The 12986-nt window shown below is 59.2% G+C and overlaps 1 protein-coding gene across 1 annotated transcript in view; it reads right to left on the reverse strand.

The window, feature by feature from the left end:
- Positions 1–12986, reverse strand: part of TRAPPC9 (trafficking protein particle complex subunit 9) — a 564887-nt gene that overhangs the window by 73551 nt on the left and 478350 nt on the right. The gene's annotated exons all lie outside the window — the stretch shown is intronic.

A 12986-nucleotide genomic window follows, 5' to 3' on the forward strand; every position in this document is an offset into this window, starting at 1 on the left:
GCAGCGCCGGCAGGAAACAGGTCCCGAAAGGAGGGGACCAGCAAGGCGGCTGCAGGCGCGGAGTGTGAGCACTTGTGATCTGGGCCGCTGGGGCTGTCCCCGGGGGCCAGGCTTCGCCCCGATCAGGTGTCGGCAGGTAGAGCTGCCCGTCTGGGGAATGGTTTCAGGGTGCCAGGAACCAGAGCAGAAGCGGAAGTTTGGTGGCTTCGATTGTTCCTCACTGTAACTGTAGGTGTAACTCCAGGAACTTACTAATGAACGCAAGGGAAACTGCAGGATGGCTACCATTCAGTGAGACGCGCATTCCACGCGCACTGGTAAACAGATCCTACGTTCTAGGCTCTACGGGACGCTATGCACGCCATTCAGTAACATAGCGTACAGCAGAAGAGACTGTCATGCTGACGTGTCCTGAGCGTCAACTCCGCTCGGGGCTCTGCCGCGCACACTCAGCTGCCACGCTGCCCTGCGGGCAGAGGCTTAAGGCTCCATTCACACCGGGCCAACAGTCCGCAGGTGACACGGCCTCCTCGAAGTCCCCCGGCTGACTTAGGTGTGTGACTCAGGGACCGGCTCTGCCAGCACTCCGCACCCGTGCCCACTGACACGGGGCTCCCTCGATCCTGCACCAGGGAAGGCCTGGAGGCCTCGGAGGCCTGCACACTCCTGGCCTCCTTGAGGCTTCCTGCTCTTTCTCGGCCCTCACACTGGCTCCAGGGCAACACCTGAGCCCAACCCTGAGTCTGCCCGACTGCTTGGGTCTCTGAGCTGGTATCAGTCCTGCCAGCAGAGCTAGGACGTCAGGAAAGCGCAGCAGTAGCTTCTTCTTACCTGGCACACTTGAGACATGGGGACAAGGGACTCAGAGGAGCCTTGGAAGAGTGGAGTGCACACTGCAGTCTGAGTGCCCGTCCTGTGTCCCCCACAGTGGCCCTGACTGACTAAACGGGACTTCGGTCACTGCCCAGCTCTGCAAAGTGGCCCCCTCTCGTGAGGAGTTGTGGCAGAGCGAACATGAGAGCCTGCGCTTCCTGCCTCCAAGCTCAGTCCTCCCAACACGGCCGAGGTCAGGGCCTGGGAACTGCCAGCCCCCCGCTCTGCCTCTGCCCCAGGGAGAAACTGGGTTACCTGTGACAAGGCTTCAGGCACAAGTCACCACGGCTGCTGAAGAAAAGCAAGTGAGACTCTACCACACATGCCAATGCAGCTCAAAAAGCTGGGCCCGAGAACCTGCCATCGGCATGGCCCTAAGTCAGGCGGGCTTTGCGGGGATCAGTGAGTTGGGACACTGAATCACCCACCCAAGCATAAACGCACACAGCCATCCACCCCTGCACTGGCTGTCCCCACACGGATCCTTGTCACCCAACCAGCCATCCACGAACTCTACTCTTCACCCAGCCTACCACTTACCCATCTAGCTCCTGACCCCTCTTCCCATCTAGCCCGCACCTGTCAGCCTCCCCAGCCGTCGCTAAGCAGTCTCAGCCCACAATGAGAGCCATGCCAGATGTCAGAGCACCCAGATGAGGACATAGCTCCTGATCAAGCTATGCCATGAAGAGAGGGCTGTAGACACTCTCCCGCTGCATGTGTCTGCCTCAGGAGCCCCTGTGAGACCAGATAACGGAGAAAGCACAGGTCAGCTCTGCCCCCAAACCACAGGCAACGCTGTGGGTCACTGGCATGGTGCTGGTAAGCAGACGAGCATCTGCACACAATGCCACAGGTTCTCAGAGACAGAGGGCTGGACAAAGAACCGCAGAGGCCGGGAGGGCACAGTGCCACGGTGAGGGAACCTTGCATGTTACACGCACCTGACTGTCTGCTGACTCCAAAGCTCATCCTCGCCCCAGGCCAGTGTGCTACTCCCAGAACGCAGCTCGGGCCCAAAGCCATCAGAACAGAGACACGCCCGACCCCAGGTGCTGCCTGTCATCCCAGCATCTGACTCCAAGAGCAGCAAGGGGCAAATGGACAAGGCTTCTCCTGGGAATATCGCATCCTGACAGCCAGGGGACAGGCTCTGGTCTTGCCATGCACCACTTTCTCCAGAGGAAGCCCAGAGAGAGGGAGGCCAGTCCAGGCAGGGCTGCAGCTTGGAGAGTCCAAAACCCGAATGGCAACGCTCACCTGGGGAGTGAGTCAGGGCGGGGACGGTCTCCCATGGACCTGCTGGAGAGGCTCATATTTAATGGCCTGGGCAGAGCAGGCGGTAGCAGCATAAAATAATCTCATTGTAACATTCTGGGGGAGAGGGAGCTGGGGTCAGCCCTTCCACCCACGTTGTCAGGCCACGAAAGGGGTGCCTGGAGGAACCCAGGGCGATGGAGAAGGGACCCCGGCTCACAGGGTGGGGCCTGTGACGCAGAGAGCACTGCCAGGTGCTGGGGAACAGAGGGTGTCTGAGGACTGCTTCCTGCCGTCCCCACAGCACGCCGGTGTGCACTGTGCTGGGCGGTGCCCACGCGCCCGCTGGGCCAGGAGCTCCTTGCAGGGAGCCGCGCCTGCAGTGGCAGCTTCATCGGCACGTGCTGCCTTCCCTGGCCCTGGCTGTGCCGCTGAGAGACTCGGTCCTGGCAGGCAGCTCCTGCACGCATCAGATACCAGCAGAGTCAGGCTGATGGCTCTCCCCTGGTGCTCTTAATGGCATTCATGGTAATGATGTTCAATATTTCAAACCGTCAATTGGAAATCTTATCTTTATCCTCCGTCAGGCAAGCACAAACCAAAGGAAACGTTAAATTAGATCTCTCCCCTGCGGTCTGGACCAGTCTCAGCTCTGTGAGGCTACACCGCCTACCCTAGGCGGGCCATGAGCGCGCGACTTCTGATTAATGGCATGAAGACATGAGTGCGTCAGGTTGGGACACAACCTCTCACCCTGTGGGGGATCCTGGGAAAGAGTCAGCTGCAGACAGGCGTCTCCAGGCAGGCAGGGAAACCCGGCCTTGCGTCCTGTATCCCTGGCCCAGCATCAGTGCAGGCTGCTGACCAGGACGTGTGCTGTTCCTCGTGTCTAAACATTCCTCGTGTCTTCTTTCCTGAAACGCTTCTGAGTCAGAGCTTCCCATGAAACGCTCCGCGGGCCGTCGAAGCCTGGCGCTGCTAGACTGCTCTCATCCTGTCTGCACAAGGAGGCTCCAAGCTCTACGCTGGCCTCCCACCCATACTGTCACCATGTGGATGACACCGTCATGGGAGCCTGCCCTCTTGGAGACCCAAGGGACCAACTTCCCCTCTGCAGCCAGGTCCTCGGGAGACAACAAATGGGCAAGGCCAAGTGACCGTCCGGGCTCACGCGGAGGCACTTCACACGTCTTGTCTCCTTTCTGGAAGGAGTTGAGAAGCAGAACCTCAGCCCACAGTGCCCGGGGTCCCTCCGCCTTATTCACCGTGCGTGCTCTGGCTCCGCGTGACTCACAAGCACCCAGCACAAGCTAGGGGTCTGCCATACACTCATGGAAGAATGAGCTTTCAGACGACAGACAGCAAACCAGAGAGTAAGCTAACTGACTACGGACAAGTCACGGAAAGAGTGGGCTAACAGATGAAGGACAAGTCAGTGAGCTAACAGGATGGACCCCTGACCTTGCCAAGTGTGGGTTTAGCTCTAATCTCCCAGAAGACAGAGGCCAGGCCAGGCGGCTCCATAGAACTATGATTCTGTTTCCTTCCAGGTCAGCGATGGCAGGGCCAGCTGAGGGGTCGGGAGCAGGACGCACGAGGGGAAGGTGAGCTGGGGGTGGGATGCACTGTGCACCCACTCTGAGGACCCACAGGTGGGCCGGGCAGGTCACCCACCGTGGGCAAGGGTTTGAGGGCCAAGGCGGGTCCCTTCATAGCACTTCATGCAAAGTGCTCTTGCCTTAGTTTTGTGTTTTCAGATTTGTGTTTGTGAATATAAACAGGTAAATATTTAGTATTTACTGTCTGCTGTATCATATATGTGCAACTACGACACATACATGTGTGCACACATGTAGCTACATGTACTTACACTCATACAATACATGAGGGCTCTTTATTTAATTTCATTCTGCTTCAGTGCTTAGCGCAAATGTTCTTGCTGCAAGGGTCATGCAAACACAACAACAAAACCGGAAGAAGTCACAGCCCAGACTGCGTTCTGCGAGCGTACTCTATGGTATAAAACCCAAGACCTTCAGGTTACCAGGCTGGGGAGGGTTCCATGGGCGCAGGCCACGCCCAGAACTCAGCTCCACGGGCTCTGCGGAACTCTCTGCAGGTCCATGTGACTTCCGAACTTGGAGAACTATGATCACCCTCTTCTTGAGGCAGAGTTCACAGAGCCTCCACGCACAGATGCCAATACAGGGGAAGCTAATAGCCCCGCGCCACAGCCAGGCCTGGTTCCAGCCCCACCACGAAAGCTGGGCACCGGTCAGACTGCTGCTGTCCTGGTCTATGTCCAGGGGTGAAGAGGGGACACCCGGAGCCCAGCACAGGGTTTGGGGCACACAGGAAGCCATGAGAGCAGAGCAGGAAATCCAGCTGCCCAGACTCAAACCCTGGCTCCTCTCCTTCCCAGCTGGGCAGTTCTGGGAGAGTGCTCAAGCTCCCCGTGCTGGGGTGGCCGTGGTTACAGCCGCTCCCTCACAAAGGGGCACAGCGACGTGTCTGGTGCACCGCACACGGCAACCAACACTGCCCTCGCTGGTTCCGCTATCCTTCCCTCCGCTGGTCAAATCCTACAGAAGACCTGGTGCCAGGCCCAGAGGGTGCCAAGCAGGCGCCAAGGCCAGCACTGGACTTCCAGGCCCCATCAGGATGCACACTAGTCTGCCTGCATCCCTGAAAATGACAGAGGCCTGGCCGTCCCCTTCCCAGCAGGACACAAGGACCTTTGACAGGCTCTCTGGTTCCTTCCTTTGTGCCATCAATCACCTTCGTCCGCAGCTGGAAATGCGCTCCCAAGACCACACACCCATTTTTAAACCATTGTCCGGGGGCCAGTGCTGTGGTAGCGGGTAAAGCCTCCACCTGCAGTGCCAACATCCATATGGGCGCCGGTTCAAGCCCAGTTGTTTCACTTCCAATACAGCTCTGCTGTGGCCTGGGAAAGCAGTGGAGGCTGGCCCAAGTCCTTGGACCCCTGCACCCGCGTGGGAGACCCGGAAGAAGCTCCTGGCTCCTGGCTTCGGAATGGTCCAGTTCTGGCTGTTATGGCCATTTGGGGAGTGAACCAGTGGATGAGAGATCTGTCTATCTCTCTTTCTCTGCCTCTCTGTAACACTGCCTTTCAAATAAATGAATAAATCTTGAAAAAAAGTTAAAAACAAACCATTGTCTATTTGTGTCTGGAGAGGCAGGAGCTATTGCCTCTTCCACAAGTATCCCTGGAAGACGATCAAGCCTACGTGGTTACTTGGCAACCAGGAGCCAGGCCACAGATTGCGAGACAAAGAAATAAGACAGGTCGAACACCTGGAATCTGAGAACGTGGAGACAGGTGTGGAAGGTGAACAGGGAGCCATCAGGAGAACAGGCACAGGCTTTCCAGGCCTCCGGCCACCAACCTCGAGCAGCTCCCACCCCACGCTGGGCAAGGTGGCACATGTGCCCAGCTCCAGGTGTGACCCGGCCAAGTCTCCTTCCTTCTCTGGGCATCAGACTCAACACCTCTCAAGCGGCAAGGGTGTCACCAAGAGGCAGGCGCACATGGCAGAAGTCCTGAGGCCACGGAAGGCAGAAACTCCAGGTGGCTCTGCTCAGACGCTGGTGAGACGCTCAGCACGCCCAGGAAGCGCCATGCTCAGGAACCAGCGAGCGGTCACCACGCGCCAGGACTGCTGAACCAGGGCACAGCCTGCACGGCCACCCTGAGCCCCGACAGCCCCTCCTCCTGGCCTGGCACACCCGCTGTCTCCACCCAGCCCGACAGGTTCCTTCTTCCCTGAATTCTGCCTTGCCACCTCCAGCAGGCACGGTCTACTCGGTGCTGCGAGGGTGCCTCAGCCCCACTGGCGGACTCTGGGTCCCTGTGGGGCTCAGGTGCCTGAGTCACCATTCAGGAAGGGATGCTGGCTTGAAATGGGGTGCTCATGGCTGGGTGCCTGCAGGGCCCTTTGCTCGCAGGAGCCTTGAGGTGGGCTCCATTCACAACTCCCAGCCGCCCATGTTTCTGGTTGCAGAGGGGGCAGCAGAAGCGCGGCCGGTCGTGCTCATGACCCACAGAGACGCTCCACCGAAGCTGGCCTTCTACTGCGTACCACACAAACCGGAGCTGTGCACAACAGAGTTCATGCTTCCAGAAATAGAGGCGGCATCTGGATGGTGACATGCCAAAGCCTCAGAGGCAGGGAAACTAAGGCTTCCTCCCAGTGGTAGCATTCGGCTTCCCGACCAGAGCCAGGTCTGCACCACATGACAGGGCCTGAAGCCAGCTTTGCCCCAGGAGGCCAGCCAGGTGCTGGGACAGACCCTGGCTCCCGGAGGGCCCAGGCCAGGGTTCTTGAGGGGTGGAGAGGGAAGTCCCCCAGGGAGCCGACGATGGCTCCCATCCCAGCCCAGCCCTCTGTGTTTGCTGAGACCCACTGCCCCGAGGCTCATCCAGGCAAAGGCCAGCAGCCCTGCCCTGCAGGAAACAAGTTCACAGAAAAGCGCAGGACATCACAAAAACTACAGGTGGATTTTCACCAAGACAGCCTAACAAATTCAAATCCATCCATTCTAAACCAAAATTCCTGAGGAGGCGGGGTTCCTTCCCCACCCCCGCCGTTCCTCTCTTTCAGGACGCCTATGGGGCCCTCTGGGCCTTGTCCCAGTCACTAGGGCCAGGAGGGACTGGAAGCCCCCAGCAGCCCCATGTTCACAGCACAGCTGCCCATGATGCCTGAGGCACTGACACACTTGTCAGAGCTCAGGACCCTGTTTCAGCTTCACACATCAGGAGGTCACAGGGCCTGTGTGGGCACCCACAGGGCACGAGCAGAGGGGAGATTCTGACCCCACAGAGATTAGTGAGGACAAGAAAGCAACCTCATGAATGACAGTCTGGCAATATCAAGAGTGGCCGGCAGGGCCGGCACTGTGGCTCAGCGGGTTAAAGCCCTGGCCTGTGGCGCCAGCATCCCATATGGGTACTGGTTCGAGTTCTGGCTGCTCCACTTGCAGTCCAGCTCTCTGTTATAGCCTGGGAAAGCAATGAAAGAAGGCCCAAGTCCTTGGGCCCTTGCACCCACGTGGGAGACCTGGAGGAAGCTCCTGGCTTCAGAAAAGCACAGCTCCAGCCATTGTGGCCATTTAGGGAGTGAACGAGTGGATGGAAGACCTCCCTTTCTCTCTCTGGCTCTACTTCTCTATGTAACTCTGTCTTTCAAATAAATAAAATAAAAATCTTAAAAAAGAAAAAAAGAGTGGCCAGCGTGCCCAAGAAGGGCAGAGGGCAAGGCCAGGTGTGTGGGGACGGAACCTGGGGGCAGAGGCAGGGTGGGATCACCTTGGGTGGCAGTGGTTTGCTTTCTCATCTCCATGGCAACAGGCAATTCAGGTCCCTCTGCCCAACTGTCTACTTCCTCTTGGTTTTCATAATCGACTCCCTCATCATCCCAGCCCCTTTCCCCGGGACCCCCTTCTCCACGTACACCCACTTGGAGGGACCTGCCTGCATCCCCTCTCCAGTGCAGGGCTGAGGACCACGGGAAGCTGGAAGGGAGACAGGAGGCGAGGCACAGCCTGGATCAAGCTGGCGGAGCTCAGGAACCAGGGGCAGGGGGGCTCCTGCTCCCTCCTGTTGCTGTCTGTGCAGCCTCAGCAACACTGAGGTGCGGTGATCAGTGATCCAGAACCAGGTACACACCTGATGACAGCCGCTGCTCACGCCAGGAACTTTCCCCGCCTCTCCTGCTCACTCCTTGAAACGGGGTCTGTCTGATTCTTGACCGTTTCCTCCCTCCTTCCCGCTAACTCAATGACCACTGAGTAAACCCTGACTGCAAGTCGTGCCTGACTGTGTGCACATCCCCAGGACCACGAGATGACCTCACTTCCTGTTCATGAGGAAAACCCACCCCGTCAATGGGGGCTCTGTGTCTTGTCACTGCACACCACCCGCACCCCGACACACAAGACCCTGTCGCACTTAGTGGAGCGCGGCTCTGCCTCCTCCTGTGACGGCCGGCACTGGGGACAGGAAGCAGATCAGACTTGGCACGGCCCTCTTGGTCTGGCTCTTGCCTCGGGCTCCGGCCTCCTCCCGCACGCACACTCCTCATTGCTGGGCTCAGGCCACCTGCCCCTCAGAGAGCCTCACGCAAACCCGGCATCCGCAGGCCCGCTCTGCCCCACTTCCCCCTTAGCCTAGGGAACTCCCTCCTGCTCATCTCCACTCGGACACCGCTGCACACGCTGGCCTGTGTCCTGGGCACGCAGAGGATGCTCAGCTTACACCGCTCCATTCCCACACGGCGTCTGTCACCTGGTGAGGGATGGCTGCCTCGGAGACAGTCGGTCGCTGTGCTCCTGTGGGCCCCAGCGTCCCTGGCCCTGAACTCAGAGAGGCTTTGACAAGGCTTGTGACTCACTCACGGGCCATCCAATGAGCCAGGATCAGACCCAGGAGCGTGTGAGGTCTGGGCCCAGCCCTCTCTGTTGCACCCCAGGTCCTGGCCTGGAAGTCGGTTTACAGCTTGTTCTCAGGAAACAACCACTCAAAGGAGTGAGTCCCACGCTGAGCAGGGACCCGACGCTGTAGCTACCTACTGTCCATGCAAGGACAGCTTCCTTCCCTGGGACGCTGGTGAGGGGCCTCTGATATCTGCATGCCTCCTCTGCTCTGGGGTCAGCCACCTAAAAACAGCTGCTCCTTCCTCCAGCTGCACTAAGTGAACACAGCAGCCCATAGGTTCTGGAAGCTTCCAGGCTCACAGCAGCTCAGCCCTCACAGGCTGGTGTGAGCTGGCCAGGCTTCCCTGCCCCTGCCCACTCCTGGATGGCTGCACTGCTGTCCAGCAGCACAGGTGCAAAGGAGGAGCTGGCTTCTGCCTAGGCCCTGGGCCCGGTACCTCTCCTTGGCCCACTCTGGACAAACTAGGCCCCAGGGTCCTGCGGAGACTGCGACTTGCGTGATTTTGATACTCAGAGCCTCTGACTCTTGGTCTCCTTGGGTGGCAAAGTGGAGGTGACAACGTCCACCCTGCTGCCACCTGATCACACACCTGTGCCCTCAAGAAAACAGGGCTGAGGCATCTGCAGGATCTGGTCCCCTCTCAGAGGGAAGGCGTGTGCACAAGTCCTGCTCTGCAGAAACTCCATGGGAAGACCCACCCGTGGATCTCACAGTCATTTTTGCATCCAATAAACGTCTCCTAGTTGTCTTCCCCACAAACTTTCTCAAGTGCCTGAATGTCTGTCCTTAGATTCCCCAGAGGTCTCGACACAAGGCAGCCTCAGCCCGGCTCTCCAGCACAGATGCCACGTCTGGTAGGCACTCGGGCCAGACAGAAACAGTGCTTAAAGCACATCGTCCCCTCTTCTGCCCATGGCAGCCTGGGATCAGAGCTCCCCGTGCAGGGGCAGGGCCCACAAGGGAAGGGGCGGGATGGAAGACGGTTCTGTCGGGAGAAAGCGCGGGCTGCTTGCTGCGTTCGAGGAGAGCGACCAAGGCCCTGCCTTCCTCCCACCCCACTGGGACCTTTTCCACTAAAACTTGCACGTTTGCTTCCGGCGTGAGGACTGGCCTGAGATCGGCCGCGGTCTCGGGAGCCAAGGTTACTCAGCTGTTTTTTTCCAGCTGTGGGAATGGACCCAGCGCCTGGGGACGGAGCAGCAGCCTTGGCCTGGGGGCGAAGGACGCCTGTCAAGGGCTGCTGGGGAAACGTCAGGGGCTGAGCCTTTGAAGTCCCTTCCTGGCCACCCTCAAGGTCCGGCTTCAAAGTGGCCTGGAGGCCGGCTCCCCTGGAAGGAGCCCTTCCTCTGGCATTCCCCCAAGTGGGGAGTGGGTACTGGTCCCCAGGCTGCAGGAGCTGAGGCCCAGGCTGACCCACATTGGCTCCAGACCGCCTTTTTCCCTAAGAAACTCCACATCTGCACTCTGCATAGTCTCCATGGGGCACCTGCTCTGCAAGGCTGAAGAACAGAGGCAGAGCCAACCCCTTCCGGCAGGCTCCTTGTCCCTCAGCCACGGAGTCTGGGGTCTCTGGTCCCTGTGTGTGAGGCCAGGGAGGGACGAGGTGACACTTACACTCCACACCCGGCCACCCTCAGCTTGGCCCAGGAGGACAGGGAAACAGCCCTTTCTCTTCACCTGCTTCCCACGGCCTCCACAGCCCCCACAGCCCCAAGCCACCTGCTGGGGCCCCTCTACAGCCAGGGCAGGGTCCACGGTGCCTCTCCCCTCTCCAGTGTGTGCCAGGGCCTCCCAGGAAGATCCAGAACCTCAGGTACAGGCCCTGCTTTCATCTCTATAGGTCGTTCCAAGAGCACCAACAGAGGCTCATCTGGCTCATCTGCTCTGCGAGGACAAGCGCAGGACCTGGCTGCATCTGAGCACAGCACAGGACCTGGATGCCTCGGAGGTGCAGTGCCGTGGCCGTGAAGGGACAGCTTTCAGGGCTCTCAGCTCCAGCTGAGCCGAGGAGCAGGGACTGACTATGCCCAGGCTCAACCACATCACAGCAGGCGGGGACACGTAGGGGATCTCCCAGCCTGGAAACAAGGAGGGCATGGCCAGCTTTCAGGCTCTCGCTGTGCACCAGGTAAGAGCTCCTGAGGCCAACAGGTTTCTGCAGGTGAAATCTAGAGTACAGCTTCAAGCCGGCCATTTTACTGGCCTGTAGGTAGCTCAGCTCCTGCCGCACCTGGACCAGGCCTCAGGTGGGACCCAGCAACTGTGGGGAATGCGTGACAAGATGCCCATGCAGCGCTTCCTATCCAAACATCCTGCAGCATCCCTCCCTCACACACGGCTCAGCAGGTGCACCTGACAAGCTGTTCCCACCACTGAGAAAGGTGAGACCGTGAACGGGTCAGCACTGGGAGGGAGGGCAGGGATGGCCCCCAGCCACAGCCTGCTTGTCCCGCCTGGACGCTGCCTGTCTGATTGCTGCAGCTAAGAATAGATCTGCCACCAACAGCACAGGGAGGGGCCTGCCAGGCTCCGCAAGCAGCGGCGTCCTTACCATGGCAGGCTAGAAATAGAACCCGGGATTTGGGGTTGCAGCCAGCATCGCCCCAGATTGCCAGAAGCCTGGCGGTTCCCTGCCAGGATGGGTCCACAGAGCTCAGGGGACTTAGCACCCACCAAAGACAGGGCAGAACACTGGCCTGGCCCTGGGAAATCATCCACCCTTCCAGGCCCTCCATGCCCTCCCCCCTGCCCTTACGGGGAACACAGGGCTTGGTTTAGCTCCCTGTGGATGGGTCTCCTTGCCCTCGAGGATGCCCGTGGGGTTGGGGGAGAAAAGGAGGCTGGCAGTGACTCCCAGAGCACCACTGACGCACAGGTCTACTCTGGGTCTTAGGGCAAGGCGCCTGCTCCAGGTCAGAACACCGGGACTGGAACCCAGGTCAGCTGCCTCCCGAGTCCACCAAGCAGGGAGATGGGGCTGCAAGTCGTGGGAGAGGAGAGGGAGGCCAAGGCTGCACGTGCAGATGGGGCTATGTGGGAGTGGGTGTTGCCTCTGGAGAGGCAGCTTCACTCCAGGGTTTTCCCCAACACCTGTGTGGACCCAGCAGCACCCTGCAACAGTGTGGTGGCTGGGGAGGGGCTCCAGGCGGGGACAGCAGGTGAGGAACAGCCTGCCGGGAGCCCTGGCAGCACAGCCTCTGGCCTGCTCCTTGATGACAGGAGCTGACCCGGGCTCTGGGGCTGGGAAAGCCACTACTGTCTGGGGAAATCCCCTGGAAGTGGCCAAGCACTCAGAGACGGGAAGAGAGGCAGCCACTCCTGGGCTGCACACACCTGCCGGCCACTGCCCAGCCCAAACGACAGCCAATTTCTCCTGTTGTGGTCTTCATAACTCAGGGCCCCCCCCCCCAATGTGCTTGCAGAGTAACAGATGCCCGGGGTCTCAACAAGGCCCTCTCTGGTGGGCTTCATTCACCACACTCCTGGGCACCCAACCACCTGCAGCCAGGGGCTTGGCCAACCCCCCTCTCCCTCTGAGACAGCTTCCCCACCACAAGCCTGGGGTACCCCGGGGTAGCTCAAGGAGACATGCACTCAGCGGGCACCCGAGATTCCTTCCTGAGCCGTCCTTGGCCAGGGCATCCAAGAAAAACAAGAGGTTCCACTCAGTGGTACAGTGAGTCTCGGCTGGCTGCGTCCATACGTCCCACTCAATTACTCTTATCTCTAGCAACAACAGATGCTCTCTCCCTCCGTGTCCTTCAACACAAGAGTTTCAGACTGCTGCACCATTCAAAGACACAAGCTCCTGTAGGATGGACGCACCAGGGGCCAATTTTAAAAAAGAAACAATGAAAAAAAAAACTGGGGAAAAGAATAAAAACCCCAACCCTTATTTTTAGCATGTCATACTGGTGTATCTGGAAATCTGCCTTCCCACTCCAGGGATGGAACACACCTAGGACACTGTGTCACACGCCACATCCTGTTGCCAGCCCCATAAAGACAACAGACGCAAACACCAGCCCTTTGACAGCCCAGCTGTGGACTGAGAGGGGCGTGGGGAGCCAGGGGGATGGTGTCTGCAGGGCAGGCGCCGTTTTCCTGGTTGTGATGGGGAAGTCAGCCATGGGAAGAGCCCTGGATGGCCAAGTCCAGTCCCCTCGCCTGGCCTGCCACTTCTGCTGGGACCGAGGGCTGCATCCCACAGTCATTCACCAGTACGACGTCCCTTGCCCTTTGCAGACGTGGGGTGATGGCAACCATGAGGATGTGGGCATTCTAGGGTGCGGACCACAAACATCACGGGTTCAAGGGCAGCGGCACGAGCACCGTAGAAACACATCTGTGGGCTCTGCCCGGAAGCGCCCGAAACTTCGGAATGAAGAAGCCCTCT

Source organism: Oryctolagus cuniculus, chromosome 6 (assembly GCF_051225735.1).
Source record: "Oryctolagus cuniculus isolate XC-2025 breed Fujian yellow rabbit chromosome 6, ASM5122573v1, whole genome shotgun sequence".
NCBI classification, from domain to species: Eukaryota; Metazoa; Chordata; class Mammalia; order Lagomorpha; family Leporidae; genus Oryctolagus; species Oryctolagus cuniculus.